At 45.2% G+C, this 19731-nt stretch overlaps 2 pseudogenes; both read left to right on the top strand.

Annotated features, from left to right (window-relative positions):
* The first annotated feature begins 765 nt into the window (after positions 1-765).
* On the top strand, positions 766-18853 carry LOC127434907 (uncharacterized; annotated as a pseudogene).
* Positions 6193-6368, top strand: LOC127435517 (uncharacterized; annotated as a pseudogene).
* Positions 18854-19731: the final 878 nt, after the last annotated feature.

Genomic DNA, 19731 nt, shown 5'->3' on the forward strand with positions numbered 1-19731 from the left:
GGTTTTAAATGGGAAAAGTCCCCAGGAATGGACGGACTCCCCCTAGAGTTTTATCAGACTTTTTGAGACATTTTAGCACATGACCTACTGACTGTTTTTAGTGAATTGGAGACCTTAGACAGACTTCCCGACAGCTTTAGGTTAGGGATAGTTTCACTGCTATATAAAAAAGGAGACAAGACGGACCTTAAAAACTGGCGTCCAATCACACTTTTAAATTTTGACGTTAAGCTTTTTAGTAAAATTTTAGCAACACGTATGTCAACCGTTTTAGAGGACGTGATCCACCCAGATCAAGCTTGTGCTGTGCCTGGGAGAAAGATCACGGACAGCCTAGTGCTGATTAGAGATGCCATCTGTTATGCGAGAGACAGAAATATTCGGTTAGTAGTCCTAAATTTAGATTTTGAGAAAGCTTTTGACTGCGTCTCGCACCAGTACCTGTTTCAGGTACTGCAAAAAATGGGTTTTCCAGGGAGGTTTATAGCCTGGGTGGGACTGCTGTACAATGGTTTAGTCAGCAAAATTCGTGTTAATGGGCATTTATCCAAAGCGGTGAACATATGTAGTGGTTTCCGTCAGGGGTGTCCTTTATCTCCTCTCCTGTATGTGGCTTGTATTGAGCCACTGGCACAGATCTTGAGAAGGAACCAATGGATCAAAGGACTAGACGTTCCAGGGACGGGCGGACTAACAGCGACTTGTGTTTTATATATGGATGACGTGACCCTTTTAGCTACTGACATTTTATCTATACGACGAGCAATGGACTTAATGGACTGGTACGGTCGGGCCTCGGGCACTAAACTCAATAGGAGTAAGTCTGAGGCCCAGCTCTTCGGGCTGTGGGGAAACGTGGACACAGGTGGACTTGACGTAGAGTTTAAAGAGACAGATTTAAAAATTCTAAGCGTTAAATTCGACAAAGAGAGTGGCGGATGGGGAAATTGGATAGACATGATAGGGAAAGTTAGGAAAAGACTGGGTTTTTAGGGACTTGGAATCACAATGGAAGGAAAAGTTTTAATCTTTACAGCTATGATCTTACCATTGTTTTTACTTGTGTGTTCTGTTTTTAGTCCCCCAAAACATTTCCTTTCAGACCTGGAGAGGGCGGCTTTTTACTTCCTGTGGGGGTCCAAGTGGGAACGTTTGAAGAGGGAGGTCGTCAAGAAAAGACCGGAAAATGGTGGAAAAGGCCTCCCAGATCCCCACCTCTTTTTAGCCAGCTGCTTCACCGCCCTGCATATTGGCTATGCGGTGACCCCATCCAGAGAAAATAAGACTGCAGCCATGGCCCGCTTCTGGATGGGGTCTTACCTGAGAGTTTTAAAAATTTTACCAATTGATTTGACAACCCCAGTGGCTTTTAATCTTCCAAAAGGATATGATTTTATCAAGAAGTTTTTAAAGGAAAAGAGTTTAGAGATTCAGGATGCCACCATTTTAACCAACCACAAATCTCTTGTCTCTCTTGTGCAGGACCGGGAACCAGTGAGTCTAGTTCCAGGCCTCACACTAGGTGAGGCCAAAGAATTTTGGAAAAATGCTGCCCACCCCGCTCTCCAGAACGGGCACAAGGACCTGGCGTGGATGGTAGCCAATGAGATCCTCCCGGTCAGGGCAGTAATGCATTCCAGAAGCATGGCCAAAAATGCAAGCTGCCCCCAGTCCGGGTGTAAAAACCTGGAGACCGTAAGACACCTGCTCTGGGAGTGCGGCGCTGCACGGGACCTGTGGGCCATGACCGGCCCCCTGTATTTCCCCTGTATGCCAGTGGGTGGGGTCCAGGTGGATTACAAGCTTGCCATCCTTGGTGTGGGCCGGGGCTTGAAGGACTGTACAGAAGAACAGTTTACCTCGCTCTGGCTCACCTTCAATGCAATCAAGGTTGCCATCTGTACCACAACAAACCTGCTGGTTGGGAAACGCATTACGGTCCCCCTCCACACGAGTGAGCAAATGGTAACATCAACGCTGCAGGGTTACTGGGCGCTGTTATTCGGACGGGGGGGGGGGGGCCGGGGTCACACGGAAGAGTTCTCGGCCGCCGCCGTACTTGGCCGCCCGTAGATGCACCCTCACCACAACCAATTATGGGAACAGCGGCCAGCGGGCCAGAGAAGAGGGGATCTCCTCTGGGCCCCTGAAGTGGCGGCCTAGGTGCCTGTTCTGGAGACTAGGGTGATGGCCCACTTGATAAGGACTCACTCGTGGTCTTGAACAACAGGACTTTTTATCCTTTTTGTGGTTTTTACCCTTTTTATTTACTTACTATTTTTAACACAAACTGATAAATGGACTTTTGTACATATAAACAAATGGCTCACAAAATGATTTAATGTCTCTATCTTTGCTTTTATTTTATGTTAAATATTTTGTTATCTCAGTGCAATAGGCCTTTTAAATATGAAACATTTGTTGTGTATTTTAACAGATGTATGTAAAATAAGGATAAGCAATCTATCTACAGGAGTCTGCAGTTGCATGTAAATGTGTTTATTTCATTTTTTTACTTTGTCGAAGAGTGGTATTCATTGCTAGACTTGTGCTGTTTGTTTACCGTCTTGAACTCGCGTCGCTTATACGTAGGTTGGTGTGTGTGTGTTATATTGTTTTGACTTGTCCCAGGTTATTCACTGCTAGATTTGGCGTTGATTGTCCAGTGCGTGTAAAACTATCATGGTTTTTAGTGTTTATAAACAGTGCTTCACTTGTTTTAGGGTATTATTTATTGCTAAAGTGCAGCATAATTTATTTGCGGTGCACGGAAGTCGCACTTGTCACCTCGCGTGACCCTTAGATTCTGTTGACCACGTGACTAGCTTTGTTGTGTGCTAAGTAGCATTAAAGCGTGTCCAGCGCCAGGTAAGATATTTAAACCGTTAGATCCATAGTCATCCAGGATAAGCAATCTACAGGAGTCTGCAGTTGCGTCCCTCGTGTAAAGCCCTCCTTGTGTGAAGACCTTCTTGTGTAAAGACCAGCGAGTCTACCTGTGCGAGTCCACCGAGCAAGGACACCGACAAGGCGCCACTCAACATAGCACTTAAGTATCTTGTTATTGTATCTCTTATTATTCTCCTTCTATATACTAACATGTCTACTTCACGAATAACACATGCCTTCAAGCACATCCCTGTTATCTGTTACAGACCTTTACACGATATCAATGCAAGACCAAACGCAACCCACACAACCTACGGCCACTTTGCACTTCAGCACCTGCTCCGCTCTCTTTCTCAGTGGGACTCTGGAACTGCCAGTCAGCTGTGAACAAAGCTGACTTCATTTCAGCCTTTGCCACACAGTCCACCGTCAGCATCCTGGCACTGACAGAAACATGGATACGTCCAGAGGATACAGCAACACCTGCTGCTCTCTCCAACAACTTCTCCTTCTCTCACACCCCTCGACACACCGGTGGGAACAGGTTTGCTTATTCATAACAACTGGACTGTTTTTTTAACACACTCTTCACTATGTAACAATACTAGTTTTGAATTCCATGCTATTACTACAATGCAACCCACAAAAATACATGTTGTTGTCATCTATCGCCCTCCAGGTCAGCTGACAAACTTTCTTGAGGAGTTGGCTGTCCTGCTGTCCTCCTTGCCGGAGGATGGTAGAACACTTGTGGTTCTTGGTGATTTCAACATACACCAAGACAAGCCCCAGGCCACTGAATTCAATACTCTCCTGGCCTCATTTGACTTGGAAAAACTACACAACACAGCGACTCACAGATCGGGCAACCAGCTGGACCTCATCATTACACGTAACTGTACCAACTCAAATATTCTTGTTACTCCTTTACATGTCTCTGATCACTACTTTGTTCAATTCAACATGACCCTCCCATCTACATTAAAACAGACTCCACCATTGGTTTCCTTTCACTGTAACCTCCGTTCCCTCTCACCTTTCCACTGCTATCTCTACCTCTCTTCCCACACTAAATGTATTTACCACGCTTAATGTAAACACTGCCACAGACACACTAAGCTCTACTTTAACAACCTGTCTAGACAACATCTGTCCTATCTCCTCTAGGCCAGCACTTCTACACCACCCAGCCCCTGGCTGTCTGACGTCCTTCGTGAACATCAGATTGACCTCAGGGCAGCTGAGAGGAGATGGCAGAAATCTAAAGATCCAGCTGATCTAGGTAAATATCAGTCTCTGCATGCAACTTTTTCAGATAACTTTAAATCTGCAAAAACCTCCTATTACCAGAACAAGATCAACAGCGCCACAGACACTCTCAGCTTGTTTAGAACATTCAACACACTTCTCTGACACATCACTGACAGCAGATGTCTTCACCACATTTTTTACTAATAAGGTTACAACCATCAGCAATACATTCTCAGCACCACACCTTGTCAAACACCTGTCTCGTGTATGCAACTCTTCTGTCTCCATGTTCTCTCCTCTGACTGACACTGAGGTCTCTAAACTCCTCTCCAACCACCCCACTACCTGCTCCCTTGACCCCATTCCTTCTCACCTTCTCCAGGCCATTTCTCCATCCATCCTACCTGCACTCACACACATAATTAACACATCTCTACTTACAGGCACTTTTCCCGCTACATTTAAGCAGGCTTGAGTAACCCCACTGCTGAAGAAACCCACACTTAATCCCACACAAATAGAACACTACAGACCAGTCTCTTTCATCCTATTCATGGCAAAAACACTTGAAAGGGCAGTTTTCAATCAAATCTCTGCCTATCTCTCACAGAACAAGCAGCTGGATGACAATCAGTCAGGCTTTAAAAGTGGACACTCCACCGAGACTGCCCTGCTCTCTGTCACCGAGTCGCTGAGACAGGCGAAAGCTGAATCCAGATCATCAGTCCTGATTCTGCTGGACCTTTCTGCAGCCTTTGACACAGTCAACCATCAGATCTTACTCTCTACCCTCTCCTCGCTGGGCATCACAGGAACTATGCTTGACTGGTTTAATTCCTGTCTCTCAGGTAGGTTCTTCAAGGTAGCCTGGAGAGGTGTGAGGTATCCAAGCCACATCAGCTACTTACTGGGGTACCTCAGGGATCAGTGCTCGAGCCACTTCTCATCTCTATATACACAAAATCACTGGGACCCATCATTCAGGCACATGGTTTCTCTTACCACTGTTACGCTGATGACACGCAACTCTACTTGTCTTTCCAGCCCAATGACACCACAGTGACTGCTCGAATTTCTGCCTGCCTGGCGGACATCTCGGCCTGGATGAAGGAGCACCACCTGCAACTCAACTCAGCCAAGACTGATCTCCTTGTCTTCCAGCCAACCCTGCTGTTGAACACAACATCACCGCGCAGCTGGGTGCAACTACAGTAACGCCTTCCAAATCGGTCAGAAATCTAGGGGTAACCATCGACAACAGACTAAATTTCACAGACCACATCTCAAAGACCGCAAGATCATGTAGATTTACACTCTACAATATCAGGAAGATAAGACCCTTCCTCTCTGAACATGCCACACAACTGCTTGTCCAGTCACTTGTCATAATTAGACTGGACTAAAGTAACGCTGTCATTGCAGGCCTCCCTGCATGTGCAATTAGACCCCTCCAAATGATCCAGAATGCAGCAGCATGTCTGGTCTTTAATGAACCAAAGAGAGCACATGTTACACCACTTCTTGCCTCTCTCCACTGGCTGCCAGTTGATGCACGTATCAAGTTCAAGGCTCTGATGCTGGCATACAGAACAGTCACTGGGTCTGCTCCAGCATACCTAAAATCATTTATGCAGAGCTATGCGCCCACTAGAAGCCTGCGGTCGGCTAAGGAACATCGCCTTGTTGTACCAACACAAAGAGGCACCAAAACACTTTCCCGGACTTTCAGCTTCATCGTACCACGTTGGTGGAACGACCTTCCCAACTCCATCCGTGAAGCTGACTCACTCTCTGTCTTCAAAAAACGACTAAAAACACATTTCCATGAGCACTTAACCAGTCATTAAAAAAAAAAAAAATTCTGTTGCACTTTATTCTGTTTTGAATACTATTATGATGCTAGTGATATTTTTGTAATACAGCACTTTTCATACCACTGTCTCCTAAGATGATTCGCTTATGTTTTCCTCTTTTGTAAGTCGCTTTGGATAAAAGCGTCTGCCAAATGAATTAATGTAAATGTAAATGTAAAATAAGAATTTTGTAAAATAAATTTTTTCTAAAGAGAAAATCTGTTCTTATCAGTTTAATATCTGATACATCCTCTATCCGGGGACCATATATATATTAAATTGCTTTTTGGGCCTGGGAGATGGAAGCAGGGCTCGCTCTGTCCAATCCACATATCAACTTGGTATTGCAGTATCTCCAGGCATGGTGCGCTCCCCTTTTGGGGGATCAAAATTTGTTATGAAAAGCAGAGATATTTGTTTACCGATAAAATAAGGGTCTGAGAGTAGGCGGGCAAATGAGGAAACTTTACTTTAGTTCTTGTTCAGGTCTGTGTGTGTGCGCATACACGTGAACGGACGGCCGACTCCTCGGCAGAGAGCGAATGGTAGAGTGGTGCTGTCGCTCACTCCTGAGACCACAAACAGTCACAAAACAACACCACAACATGAAGGAGTACATGCTGGCAACGGATTCAGTTTTCCCTCCAATCTTACTGATGTTAAGTTTAGTGGAAAAGTAAGTCAAATAACACTTATATGAAAGCACAGGGAGGAAACAAACATTGGACATAATAAATACTGGGTAAAAACAAAACAAAATGACAGGATGTGTGCTTAAATGTGATTGGGTCATTCTCAAAAAAAGCTTACAATTGACATTTTTAATCAGTTCAGGTTTTGCCCATAAAAGCTGAGGGTAAAACAGTTGTTTAACATCTTGTAATTATTATTATTATTTATAAAGGGCAACTTGACTGTGGTTGTTTATTTTATAACTGAATTTTGCTTAACGAATAATGCCAGCATTGATAACACCAGCGACAAATTCTCTTTAAAGATGAATTTTCTAATATGGTGTCAATTCCATCACAAAACATATACCACTAATAAGACTAAAATCAATAAATCATGCCATTAAATATATAATATTTACAGGTATACAGTTTACCACCGATGACATATTTAAGGGAATCATGTGAAAACATTAGAGTTAAAATGTCAAATATCTCTTTGAGCAGACTCTTCTTTATCTGAACTTTGAAACTGGAAGTTCTTTTACACAAGCTAAATTTTCTTGCATCATATCAAACTAAGACAAAGAAACTTCGCCGTTCATCGATCTGAGAGATCGAAATAAAGAGCCGTATCTGCTTTTGAAGTGGACGCCTTCACCTAAACACGCAGGAGTACCTACGTGCTCGCAATGGATTCTGTTTTCTCTCCAAGCTCACTGTTCATTTTAAGAGAAAAGTTAGATTAACCTCACTTTGACCAAAGTCAAACTTTGGATCAAATCGATCTGAAATAGAAGAGAGAAAAAAAAGCCACGATTTGAGTTCATATGAGAATAAAAAGGTCTGTTCAGCTGCCACGTTTGATTACTCTGAAACAAAGAGACCTCAGCGTCCTTCACTGAGAGATTGAAACAAAGCTCTGTGTAGTATCAGCGTTGGTTGGGCACATGTTGACAATGCTTACACTTTGTTCCCCTTTTACATGGAAAGGCAATGGATAATAGAACATTGAGAAGGGCACACAACAACGAAGAAGAAAACATAAATCCCAAATGTTCAAACATGAGTAGAAAAATAGGTTTGGCTTCCGAACATGGTTTCAACTATAGGTACAACGACACGTCAGCGGCCGTCGAGCTAAGACACATAAAGGAGGCACCTTATAGTCTCAGCGTTTCATGTGGACACGTTCACCACAACATGCCGGAGTACGTGCTGGCAATGGATTCCGTTTTCTCTCCAAGCCTACTGATGTTATATTTGAGAGAAATGTAAGTTAAGCCCCACTAATTTTAAAGTACAGAGACAAATTAAAACAACGGGCCCAAATGGATCCAAAAAAGCCATGATTTGTGTTCATATGTGAATAAAATAGTCTGTGTCAGCGTAATCAAATGCGGCGGCCAAACTATGAGACCTCAGGGTCCTTCATCGAGACATTGGGTGGGGGTGGGGAGACGCGTTGACAATTTTTATACTTCTTACCCCTTTTGCATGGAAAGGGAAAGGTAACAACAGAACGTAGTTGAGTGCACTCTACAGCATGACAACACCAAGGACAAATAATGAATCCCAAATGTTCAAAGGTGAGTAGAAAGGTCTGTTTGGCCTCCACACATGGTTTCGGTCAAAGGCACTCCAGCAGCCTTTGAGCTGAGAGAAAGACAAAAGTGTTGCACACTGACATGAATTGCTTCGAGGAGTGGCATGGTCCATTTTGTTTGGTTCCGCACTGGTCAAACTGTCCATGTCAGCTTGATTGTTTCTGACCTTCGCTTCTCGTCTTTTTGTTTAGTGGCTTCAGGTCTTCCTAGTTGGAGAGTATATATCAGAAGACAAGGTAAGTGAACCTCTTTGTTTTTAAGTAATTTATTGGACTCTTTTATGGTAATTTATTCTTTGTTTTTAATTATTTATTTGTATTGTGGTTATTATATTTTTGAACAGTTTTAAGCGTGTGGTGCCCCCAAAATGTTTGCTGCCCGTGCTGGCACTAGAAGGCACCACAGCATGCAATTTTTATTTAAGGAGACTGATAGAAAGCTCCTGGAGATGTCTCGTCTAGACTTCTCTAGGAAGCTCATCCAAAAATCTCTAAATTTTAAACCGGAAGATTTGAATTGTATTATGACCCTGCCCTGGAACAAAGGTTTTGATGTCAGTTTTAAAAATGCTCCCTTGCTTAGTGTTTTCTGGCAAAGATTTCAGCTTTGTGAAGCCCATTCTCCATGTTCACCATGGAAAAGCTTTCTGATAATTCCATAAAAACTGTAATTGTCAGAGTGTTTAATGAAACGGTGAGTGGAGAAGACATTTGTGTCTGGTTGGGGAGACATTGCACTGTTCGAGGCCAACCAGTCAAAGTGCTTGATGAGGATTGCATCTGGAATTGCTCCTGGCGGATCCCCATTAAACAATGGGAAGACACAGGAGGATACCAGGGCCTGAGACATCTGCCTTCCATGATTGTGTTGGGAGAAAACAGGGGCTACATACATTATCAGGGAATGCCCAAACTATGTAGAAAGTGTGGCAAAACAGGACACTTAGCTGAAGCATGTCAAGAAATAATTTGTGGCAAGTGTAGAGAAATTGGACATATCTTTGAAGAATATCCGAAATGGCAGACGGTGCAATCTTTGTGGTGAACAAACCATCTCTACAGAGATTGCCCCAAAAGTTTTGCCAACAAATTGAAAGGCAACAAAATGGCCACCCCACAATAGGAGCAAGCAAAAGAACAAAGAGAGGAGAAGGTGGGCCCTGAGGTTTTGCTGGGAATTTAAAATCTCCAGCCAGCCTCAAGGATTGGGCAAGGAGGAGGAAGTGGGGCGGCCTCAGGGGTTGAGTCACTGATTGTTAAAAACAGAGTGAGGAAGCCACACCCCAACAAGTAAAAAGAAACAAAATGGAGGATGGGGAGGAGGAAATGTCATGGTTACTTTTGTAACCTCCGTTCCCTGATGGAGGGAACGGGACATTGTGTCGATGTAGTGACACTAGGGGTCACTCTTGGGAGTCCGAGACACCACTGGTCTTTGATAAAAGGCCAATGAAAATTGGCGAGTGGTATTTGCATGCCACTACCCCGGACATACGGGTATAAAAGGAGCTGGTATGCAACCACTCATTCAGGTTTTATGCTGAGGAGCCGATATAAGGTCCGGCCATTTCAGCGGGTAGTTCAGCATTGTGGCAGGAGGGACATAACATCTCGTTCCCTCCATCAGGGAACGGAGGTTACACAAGTAACCATAACATTCCCTATCTGTCACTCACTTGACGTTGTGTCGATGTAGTGACACTAGGGGCCACAATTGGCTGAACTGTGTTACGTGAACTGGCAGTGTGTGGTGGGCAGACTACTGTGTGCCTCATAGCCAGCACACCAGGTCGACACGTAACCTCCCCCAACATAGTTATGAGTGTCGAACGGCCCCTTGGGGACAATTCAACTACCCAAAGATAGAGACTGGCTTAACCCAGTCGTGGCCTCTTTTCCCCTTCTCTTTTTCCACTCCCTAAAAAAGAAGGGGGATTATCCGATGGGGCCACCAGGTCTAATCGGGGGGTGTCCCTCCCAAGGGGAAGACACTGCGGAGACCACACCTCACCCAAATAGAGGGGGGATATTTAAGTGGAAAATATGTCACATGGTCTTTCCAACCATGTGGAGAGTCTTCAAGGTAGATCCTACTCAACGGGGGAGGAGTTACGACAAACATGGAGACTGTGACAGAGGGGCTCTGCCCAAGGAAGACGCAGTTTGCCAACAGGGAAACGAACTAGCAGAAGATATATATTGCATGGGGTTAGCCTTAAAGGGCTGTAAAACCCCTTCTTCATCTCGGCTGGAGGGACAGGTTCTATCACGCCCTTCCATAGGAGGGTAGCGATCTCCGCGCGCAAGGTAGCAGTGTTTTCGTTCTTGACCAAGGTGAAGTGAATACCGCTGAACCTGGACGGGTACCTGGCGAACTGACTCGCGTAGCTGAGTCGGACGGTCTGGATCAGCCATCGCGACGGATTGGAAAGCACAAGCCATGCATCCAAGTTCTGAGCAAGGGGGACCAAGGGGACAACTTCGTTGGGCGTACCAGCAGGTGGGGCCTCGTGGCGGGGCAGAGCTCGAGGTGCCACACCACGTCGTGGCTGTGCTGAGTCTAGGGACTTCGAAGCACTTATCTGGCTCCTTGTGACCACCCCCTGAACAGCCTGGGACGGGGGAGGAAGAGGCCTGTTCTCGTAACCCATTGAGACTGCCACATCGGGGGCGGCTGTGTGCCACAGCTGGGCGCTCAGGGGCGGAAAGACCACCACTGGAGTGCCAATCCTGCAAGGAAAAACCCGTGGACGGTAGTCGTGATGACGACCGTGCACACCGGGTATGTGACCCAGGGAGGAAGGAAACCTGCTGAACTGTTGGGTACCGCAGCCACTTGGGCATGCGGCGAAATCAAACAAAAAGGCAACAAAAGATTTTCCACCTGGCCCTCCACCGGGGGATGAGTGGTCTTCTTACCAGCTCAAGGTGAGTGGGTTCCTTCATCCTTGGGTCACCCATCTCAGGGGTGCTTTGACGACCTCTGTGGGTTCTTAGGCGCCGACTGTGAGACGGGTGATGTCTGCTTCCTGCGGTGGGCTCCACGCCGGGGCCGGGCTGAAGGGGCAGGCTGTGGCGGAGCCAGTGCAGTCACCACAGGGGGACGCCCTTGGCAATGAGCAGATGGGGTGCGGGATCTTGAGCCGTGCTGGGGCAGGATGTGCCGGATAGCCTCCGTCTGCACTTCACCGCCGAGAACTGCTGGGCAAAGTCCTCGACGGTGTCGCCGAATAGGCCAGCCTGGGAAATGGGGGCAGCAAGAAACCGTGTCTTGTCGGCCTCACCCATCTCGACCAGGTTGAGCCAAAGGTGGTGCTCCTGGACCACTAATGTGGCCATCATCCGCCTGAGAGACCGCGCCGTGACCTTCGTTGCTCGGAGAGCGAGGTCGGTTGCCGAGTGCAGTTCCTGCATCAAATCTGGGGCGGAACTACCCTCGTGCAGTTCTTTCAATGCCTTGGCTTGGTGGAACTGCAGGAGAGCCATGGCATTCAGGGCAGAGGCGGCTTGTCCAGCAGCGCTGTAGGCGTTAGCCGTCAGGGACGACATGAGCCTACAGGATTTGGACAGGAGATAAGGGCATCCACGCCAGGTGGCGGCGCTCTGCGGGTATAGGTGCACTGTGAGTGCCTTATCCACTGGGGGAATCGCCGTATAGCCCCTGGCCGCCCCACCATCCAGGGTAGTGAGAGCGGGGGAACTGCAGAATCGGGGCCGGGCAGTAAAAGGTGCCTCCCACGATTTTGTCAGCTCCTTGTGCACTTCCGGAATGAAAGGCACTGGAGCGGGGCGTGGCTGCTTTGAGCGGCGCCGCAAACCCAGGAACCAATCATCAAGCCGCGAGGGTTCAGGGGAGAGCGGAGGGTTCCACTCTAACCTGACAATCGCGGCCACCCGGGAAAGCATGTCCGTCATTTCGGCATCAGTCTGTGACTGGGCAATCGTCCCCGAGGGGAGGAGCCCAGCTGAGGCTTCTGCATCCGACTGGACAAGCCCACTCTCCGATGCTGCACTTGAGAGCTCATCCTCTTTGTGGGCTCCGAACAAGAAGCCAGACTTGCCGTGAGACGAGCTGGCGAACTCATCCAGAAGCCTGACTGGGGCAGACGAGCATGCTGGGGAATGGGGGGTCTGCGGGGGGATACCCGGCGGAGGCAATCCCATTGGGGTCCCCAAATCACCCCCAGTGCTAGCCGTGCTGGCCTCATACCCGTAGGTAGAAGCAAGCCGTGACCGCAACGTTGCCATGGTCATGTTCTCGTAATGAGAGCATGAACCATCCACAAACGCTGTCTCGGTCGCGCCCAGACACTAAAGACAGCGATCATGACAATCCGAAGTTGAGAGAGAACGACCGCAACCAGGAATAACACACAATGGGAAAGGCGTCTTTAAAAAGACGTTCCGTGTGTGCCGCTCTTTTAAAGAAATATACTCTTTTAGAGGAAAAAGCTCTTTCAGAAAATATACTCTCTTTGTTTTCTGCCAAAGCGCCCAGGGGCGTTCTCTGCAGTGCACCAGTGCAGAGGAGGGAGAAGCCACTGAAATGCACCGTCAGATCCAGCAGAGGTGAATGAACAGTAGAATTCAGCTCAGTGAACATGACCGTTCAGCTCCAAAGAGAAAATCTGAATGAGTGGGTGCATATCAGCTCCTTTTATACCCATATGTCTGGGGGAGTGGCATGCAAATACCACTCGCCAATTTTCATTGGCCTTTTATCAAAGACCAGAGGTGTCTCGGGCTCCCAAGAGTGACCACTTGTGTCACTACATCGACACAATGTCAAGTGAGTGACAGATAGGGAATGGTTTCCTCCCTAAAAACCATCTCTGAGGTGAGTGTATCGACTAGTGGGAGTGAAACTGATTGTTCTTTCCCCAGTGCTCATGTGCAGAAAAGAACTGTGAGATCTCCTCTGCTTCAAGCAGAGGAGAAAAGGCTGAGGGCAGCACATCAGCTAGATAGTTCCTCTTCAGAAGATCTAGACCATATGTGGTCCACAGAATTTCCAAATGAAGTCTCTTTTCTGCACATCAAGCTAAGAACATCGTCAACGAAGGATCCACAAGAGTTTTTCTCTGTGGACCCTGAGGGGTCGAGCACTTGTCCCCCTGACCCCAGTTGTTCTGGGGGAAAGGAGAGGCAAGTGCAACAAGATATAACATGATTTTAATATATGTCTCTGCAGTCTTTTTAGTTGTGTTTTCTTCTTTTTACTGCTTGTATTTTAACCATACTGCTCCTGGACCTCATTATCTCTACAATCAATGTGAAAAGTGTGAGGTCCACCCTGAGAGCACAGAGTGTTTTATTGTGTTTAAAAATTAAGCCAGATGTCCTTTTATTGCAAGAGTGTGCTCTGCCCTTTTTAAACAACTACAGGAAGTGGGAAGAGATGTGAACAACAGGTCCTTCCATGTGGATTGGCTCCAACTTTAACAAGTGTGACGGTGTTGCTATTTTAATCAATAACTCAAATATCATGGTGAAGGGCAGCAAAGTGGTGAGGGATGGGCAGGCAATTTTAGCTAATCTAATTTTTTTGGGCAAGGATTTTAACAACTCTAAATGTATATGGTTTTACAGAAAAAAAATTACAGATATGAGCTTTTACAAGACCTGCAGCCCCACATGCTAGGTAGGGGATTTTAATTGTGTTTTATCTCAGAAGAGGGCAGTTCTATTGCAAAATTTTGTCAAAGATTTTAAGTTAGTTGACTGTTTTAAAACACTGCATCAAAGAGAGGAGGGCTTCACCTGGTCCAGTGGTGATTGCACCAGAGCCTCTCAAATTGACTATGATTTTACACAAGGCTGCTCGCCGACCGATGCTACATTGACCCCCTCTTCTTTTCTGATCACATGATGCTGTCTTGCACCCTTTCACTACCCACTGGTGTGACGGTAGGGAGAGAGCTGTGGAAGCTGAACTGCTCCCTTTTAGAAGTGGTTGGAGAGTATAGGGAGCAGTTCAGCCAATGGCAGACCCTCTAGGACGTTTATGACTCATGAACACAGTGGTGGGAGATGGTTAAAGAAAGGACAAGACAGTTTTTTTAGGAAAATAGGAAAAGAAAAAAAGATGCATGATGGGGCTGCAGAAAAGACTGCAGAGATATTTTACAGAAGAGATCAAAGAAATGAAGAAAGAAATGTCAGTTTTGTCTGAAACTCAGAGTAAAGGTGTCATTTTAAGATATAAAGAGAGAGAGATAGAAGAAGGGGAGAAGTGTACTAGATACTTTTTTAAAAAGATTATAACATGGGGAGGGTCAATCACCACTTTAAAATTATTTTTTTTTTTTGGTGAGTAAATACTAAAGAGGAGATTTTTGGGTGAGATTGAAAAATTTTATGACAACTTGTATAGTCCAATAGAGGTACACAATGACATCTTAGATGAATTTTTTGCTTTCTTAGACAAAAAGGTTAAGAATCAAGATGTGCTTTCATCCCAGGATTTTACAGTTTTAGAAATTCAAAAAGCACTAAAAAGGTTTTAACCCTTACCAGCTGGAGCATTCAAATTTGGGAACAATTATTCCCATGGTTCCTGTCTCAGTATCTTCACCGTCCAATCACCGATTTTATTTCTGAAAACTGCCAGATACTCATAACAATATAAGCTAAAAGCACATATGATTGGTTAAGGTGTTACTGGGCATGAATAATAAATGTATCATCATCCGCGTCATTCTCCATTTGCCTGAGCGGAGCCAGAGAGGATACGCCAGGTGATTACCTCAAGTGTTGGACTTACTGATTCAAACTGAAAACTGAGGCGATCTTTCGAGGTAAGACAAGTTATTTAATATGTGTTATCAATATTGTCTATTTAAAGTCAAAACATTTTAGTTACGAAGCATTTATTTGTAGGAGTAATGCTAGTTATTTCTGGAAAAAATGACATGACCGTCGGCGTTCATCGGACAGGCAGCTAGCCTCTATTTTTAAGCAAATTTCTGTGAAACTTGCTAAATAAACATTAGCTAGCAATACTATGTACATTTTTAGCTAAATATCAATAACTTTTTTGGCCAATTTTGTCACTTGTGAAAGATAGTCAAACTTTTTAGTTACGAAGCATTTATTTGTAGGAGTAGAGCTAGCTAGTTTTTTTCTGGAAAAAAACATGACCGTCATCGGCGAGCCTCTTCTTTTTATATAAACTTGCTAAATAAACATTAGCTAGCAATACTATGTAAATTTTTTAACTAAATATCAATAACTTTTTTTGCCAATTTTGTGGTTTGTGAAAAATCCGCCTGAAGTAATGTGAGGCAGAGAGCAGACGCTGTTCAGACCTGCCTGGAAACTGGCCTGCTAGTTAGATAAGTTATCTAGCTTGTTGATTTTCCCATGTAATAAAAAAATGGTAGATATCTTTCTATAATTTAGCAGATAGCCTTACCCATCCATCACACAGACATGATTTTAGATTGTGTGTAGCTTTCTGTTCACAAGGAAAATGTGAGGACTGTCTGCAGTTGGACATTCTGGTTAGTCTGCAAGCCTTTGGTGACTATTCAGAGTACGGATTTTTGAAGAACACACTGCTGGCTACCAATTTTTGTACTTTTTTTCTGTTGTAGATATGGATAGAGACTATGGCTCCCTGCTCAGCACCCTCAAGAGAAGGAGGCAGCTAACTGCTGATGAGCTTAGGTTCATAGCAGAGGAGGACATGGCTCATGAGGGCATGAGCACAGAGGAGGAAGATCTGCTGGACCAGGAACTACTGCAGAAAGACCCAGACCACGAGGAGATGGAGGATGAGATGGAACCTGATCCCCAGCCAAGACCATCAACTGGGTATGTATGAATGTGTATGTATTGTTTGTTTCCATTTCACATATGACTGATACTCGCAGTAACACTAACACTGTTACTCTTATTATTTTGGGTATAGCTAGCCACTCTCGCACAGGTCCCAAGTCATCTAGAAAGCATAAACGCTTCCCTGACTCTGTTTCTTATCCCTCGTACTCTGACATCAATTCACAACTCACGACGGGAGTTGGGTGGGAGAGTGAGAAGAGGTGCATAAATAACAAGACTCGTTTGGTCAGCGGTGAATGAAGCACACCTGATGGGGATAATGCTTCATCACCACTGTCTTTAAAACACAGTGCACACCTCTTCTTGGGGAGCTGGCTTCAAATCTCCATGTGTGCACACACTGGCATCCTCGCACGCTCAGGACCAGAGCTGGGAGGGATCGGACGAGTGGACGTGCTGCTGGACCTGTTCTTCGGACCCCCGGACGTTGTAATGAGTCGCCAGGAGTGAACTGCTCATGTTGTCGTCGACGGGCTAGATGCCGGGCCACCTTCCCCTCACGCTTGCCGCGGGCCTGGGAAGACAGGACTCCAGTGATGCCGCCGCCCCACGCGCTGTGGACTTTGGAGGGGAGCGTGAGTGACCGACTGATCCAGCCCATGCCTGGGCTATCCTATGGACACTACCCCGCCTCTTTCACGGAGCCCCATTCAACGCGAGGATGCCAGATTCCCCCTTTTATTATGAACACGATTCCCCCTTGGACACTTACGTTTATTATTGTTTCCAATAAATGCCTCTCCGAGGCTTGACACCACACCCACCGTGTCTGTCTCTTGCTCACCCTGCCACAGCACTCAGCTGAGTGTGACCAGTTTCACGAAGAGGCCTTGGTTGGGCTGTGTTTACTGGTGTTGTTGTCCTCCCCCTCCCCTCTTTTCTCCCTCTCTTCTCTCCACAGGTATTGTAGTTGTTGAGTATTTATGAATTTATATATATTCTGTTCCTGCGCTCTTTATTAAAAATGTATTTACTGTAGATAGTTCGAAAGTTTGATTTTGTATGTTTTGCTGTGTAATTCATGTGTAATTCTAATGTTCAAATTAAAGTGTGTGTTTTATTGAACACATAAAATGTATATTTCAGTGTTTGTGTCCTTCAATTTCAGATACAATCTCAATTTATTATTACAGGTACTCAAAAGTAGTATTTGAGGAGTGGTCATGTGAAATGTATCTTAACATTCTAAATGTTTGTTTTATTCCGTTTTCCCACTACTCACTAGAACGGTCATAACTTTTAAACAATAGATTATATTTGTAATCTGTCTGCTATTCTACATTGCCCACAAAATTATGTATGTTTCATACACTCCAAGTTTCCCTCTAGCTTGTAATGAAAATGCAGTTGTCTGATGAAGTATGGTGGCTGGAGAAGATTTTTGTAAAAATTGCTGTGTGAAATCTTATTGATAAAGGATTATCAGTACGAAGAGCAATGGACTTGACTGAATGGTATGGTCGGGCCTTGGGCACTAAACTGAATAGGTGTAAGTCTGAGGCCCAGCTCTTCAGGCTGTGGGGGGAAGTAAACATAGGCGGACTTGACTTGGTTTTTAAAGAGACGGATTTCAAGATTTTAGGTGTTAAATTTGACAAAGGAGGAGGTGGATGTGACAATTGGACTGACTTGTTAGGGAAAGTTAGAAAAAAATGGTGTTTTGGGGACTAAGACAGTTGACAATAGAAGGCAAAGTTTTAATTTTAAAGCAGTTATTGTACCCTTGCTATTATTGGTTTGTTCTCTTTTTAGCCCTACAAGAAACTTTCTTTTAGACCTGGAGAGGGCAGTGTTTTACTACATTTGGGGATCCAAGTGGGAACACCTGAAGAGGGAGGTTGTGAAGAAAAGGCTGGAAAATGGCGAGAAAGGCCTCCCAGATCCCCACCTGTTTTTAGCTAGCCACTTCACCACCCTTCACCTCAGCTATGCGGTGATGCCATCCAGAAAGAACAAGACTGCAGCCATGACCAGGATTCTGGATGGGGTCTTACTTAAGATCTCGGAAATTTTTAACAACAGATTTGAAAACCCCAGTGTCTATTAACCTTCCTAAGGAGTACAGTTTTATAAAGAAGTTTTTAAAGAAATACCTTTTAGAACAACAAGGTGTCACCATTTTAACTAACCACAAGTCTCTTGTCTCTCTTATGCAGGACCGGGAACCTGTGAGTCCAGTTTAAGGCCTCACACTAGGCGAGGCCAAACAAGTTTGGAAAAACACTGCCCACCCCGCGCTCCAGAACAGGCACAAGGACTTGTCATGGATGGTGGCTCATAAGATCCTCTCAGTCAGGGCGGTTATGCACTCCAGAGGCATGGCCAAAGATCCAACCTGCCCACAGTCCGGGTGCAATGCCCCGGAGACTGTAAGACACCTGCTTTGGGAGTGCGGCACTGCGTGGGACCTGTGGGCCACAACTGACCCCCTGATTTTCCCAAGCCTGCCAGCGGGTGGGGTCCAGATCGAGTATAAGCTCGCCATCCTTGGGGTAGGCCAGGGCTTGAAGGACCTGACACAACAGCAATTTTTCTCACACTGGCTCACACTCAACTGTACCAAGGATGCCATCTGGACCATCAGAAACCTGCTGGTGGGGAAACGCATTACGGTCCCCCTCCACGTGAGCAAGCGACTTATAAAATCAATGCTGCAGGGGTACCGGGCATCATCATTCAGACGGGGGGACTGGGGTCACACAGAGAAGGTCCCGGCCGCCACCGTATTTGGCTGCCCGTAGATGCATCCTTACCACCACCGGCTACAGGAAAAGCGGGCCAGCGGGCTGGAGGAGAGGGGATCTCCACTGGGCGCAGAAGTGGTGGGCCGAGTGCCTGTCCTTGAAATTGGGGTGATGGCCAACTTAATAGGGACTCACCCTGGATTTGAACAACAGATGGCATTTTAAATTGGCACACAGTTGTCTTATTATTTTATTTATTCTAAACTACATTGGTTTTAACACACATTTGAAAAACATGGACTTTTAAGCACAACACACAAAACATTTTTATTGTTTTATGGGTTTCTTAAATAATTTGAAGTCTTATTTTAAAACAATATGAAGTTGTGTTTATGTTTTTTAGGAGAAAAATAAAACAAATTGTGTGAAAACATGTTGGAAAAAATATACAGGTGCATCTCAATAAATTAGAATGTCATGGAAAAGTTCATTTATTTCAGTAATTCAACTCAAATTGTGAAACTCGTGTATTAAATAAATTCAATGCACACAGACTGAAGTAGTTTAAGTCTTTGGTTCTTTTAATTGTGATGATTTTGGCTCACATTTAAAAAAAAACCCACCAATTCACTATCTCAACAAATTAGAATACATCATAAGACCAATAAAAAAACATTTTTAGTGAATTGTTGGCCTTCTGGAAAGTATGTTCATTTACAGTATATGTACTCAATACTTGGTAGGGGCTCCTTTTGCTTTAATTACTGCCTCAATTCGGCGTGGCATGGAGGTGATCAGTTTGTGGCACTGCTGAGTTGGTATGGAAGCCCAGGTTTCTTTGACAGTGGCCTTCAGCTCATCTGCATTTTTTGGTCTCTTGTTTCTCATTTTCCTCTTGACAATAAACAATTCAGGTCTGGTGAGTTTGCTGGCCA

Source organism: Myxocyprinus asiaticus, chromosome 45 (assembly GCF_019703515.2).
Source record: "Myxocyprinus asiaticus isolate MX2 ecotype Aquarium Trade chromosome 45, UBuf_Myxa_2, whole genome shotgun sequence".
Lineage (NCBI taxonomy): Eukaryota > Metazoa > Chordata > Actinopteri > Cypriniformes > Catostomidae > Myxocyprinus > Myxocyprinus asiaticus.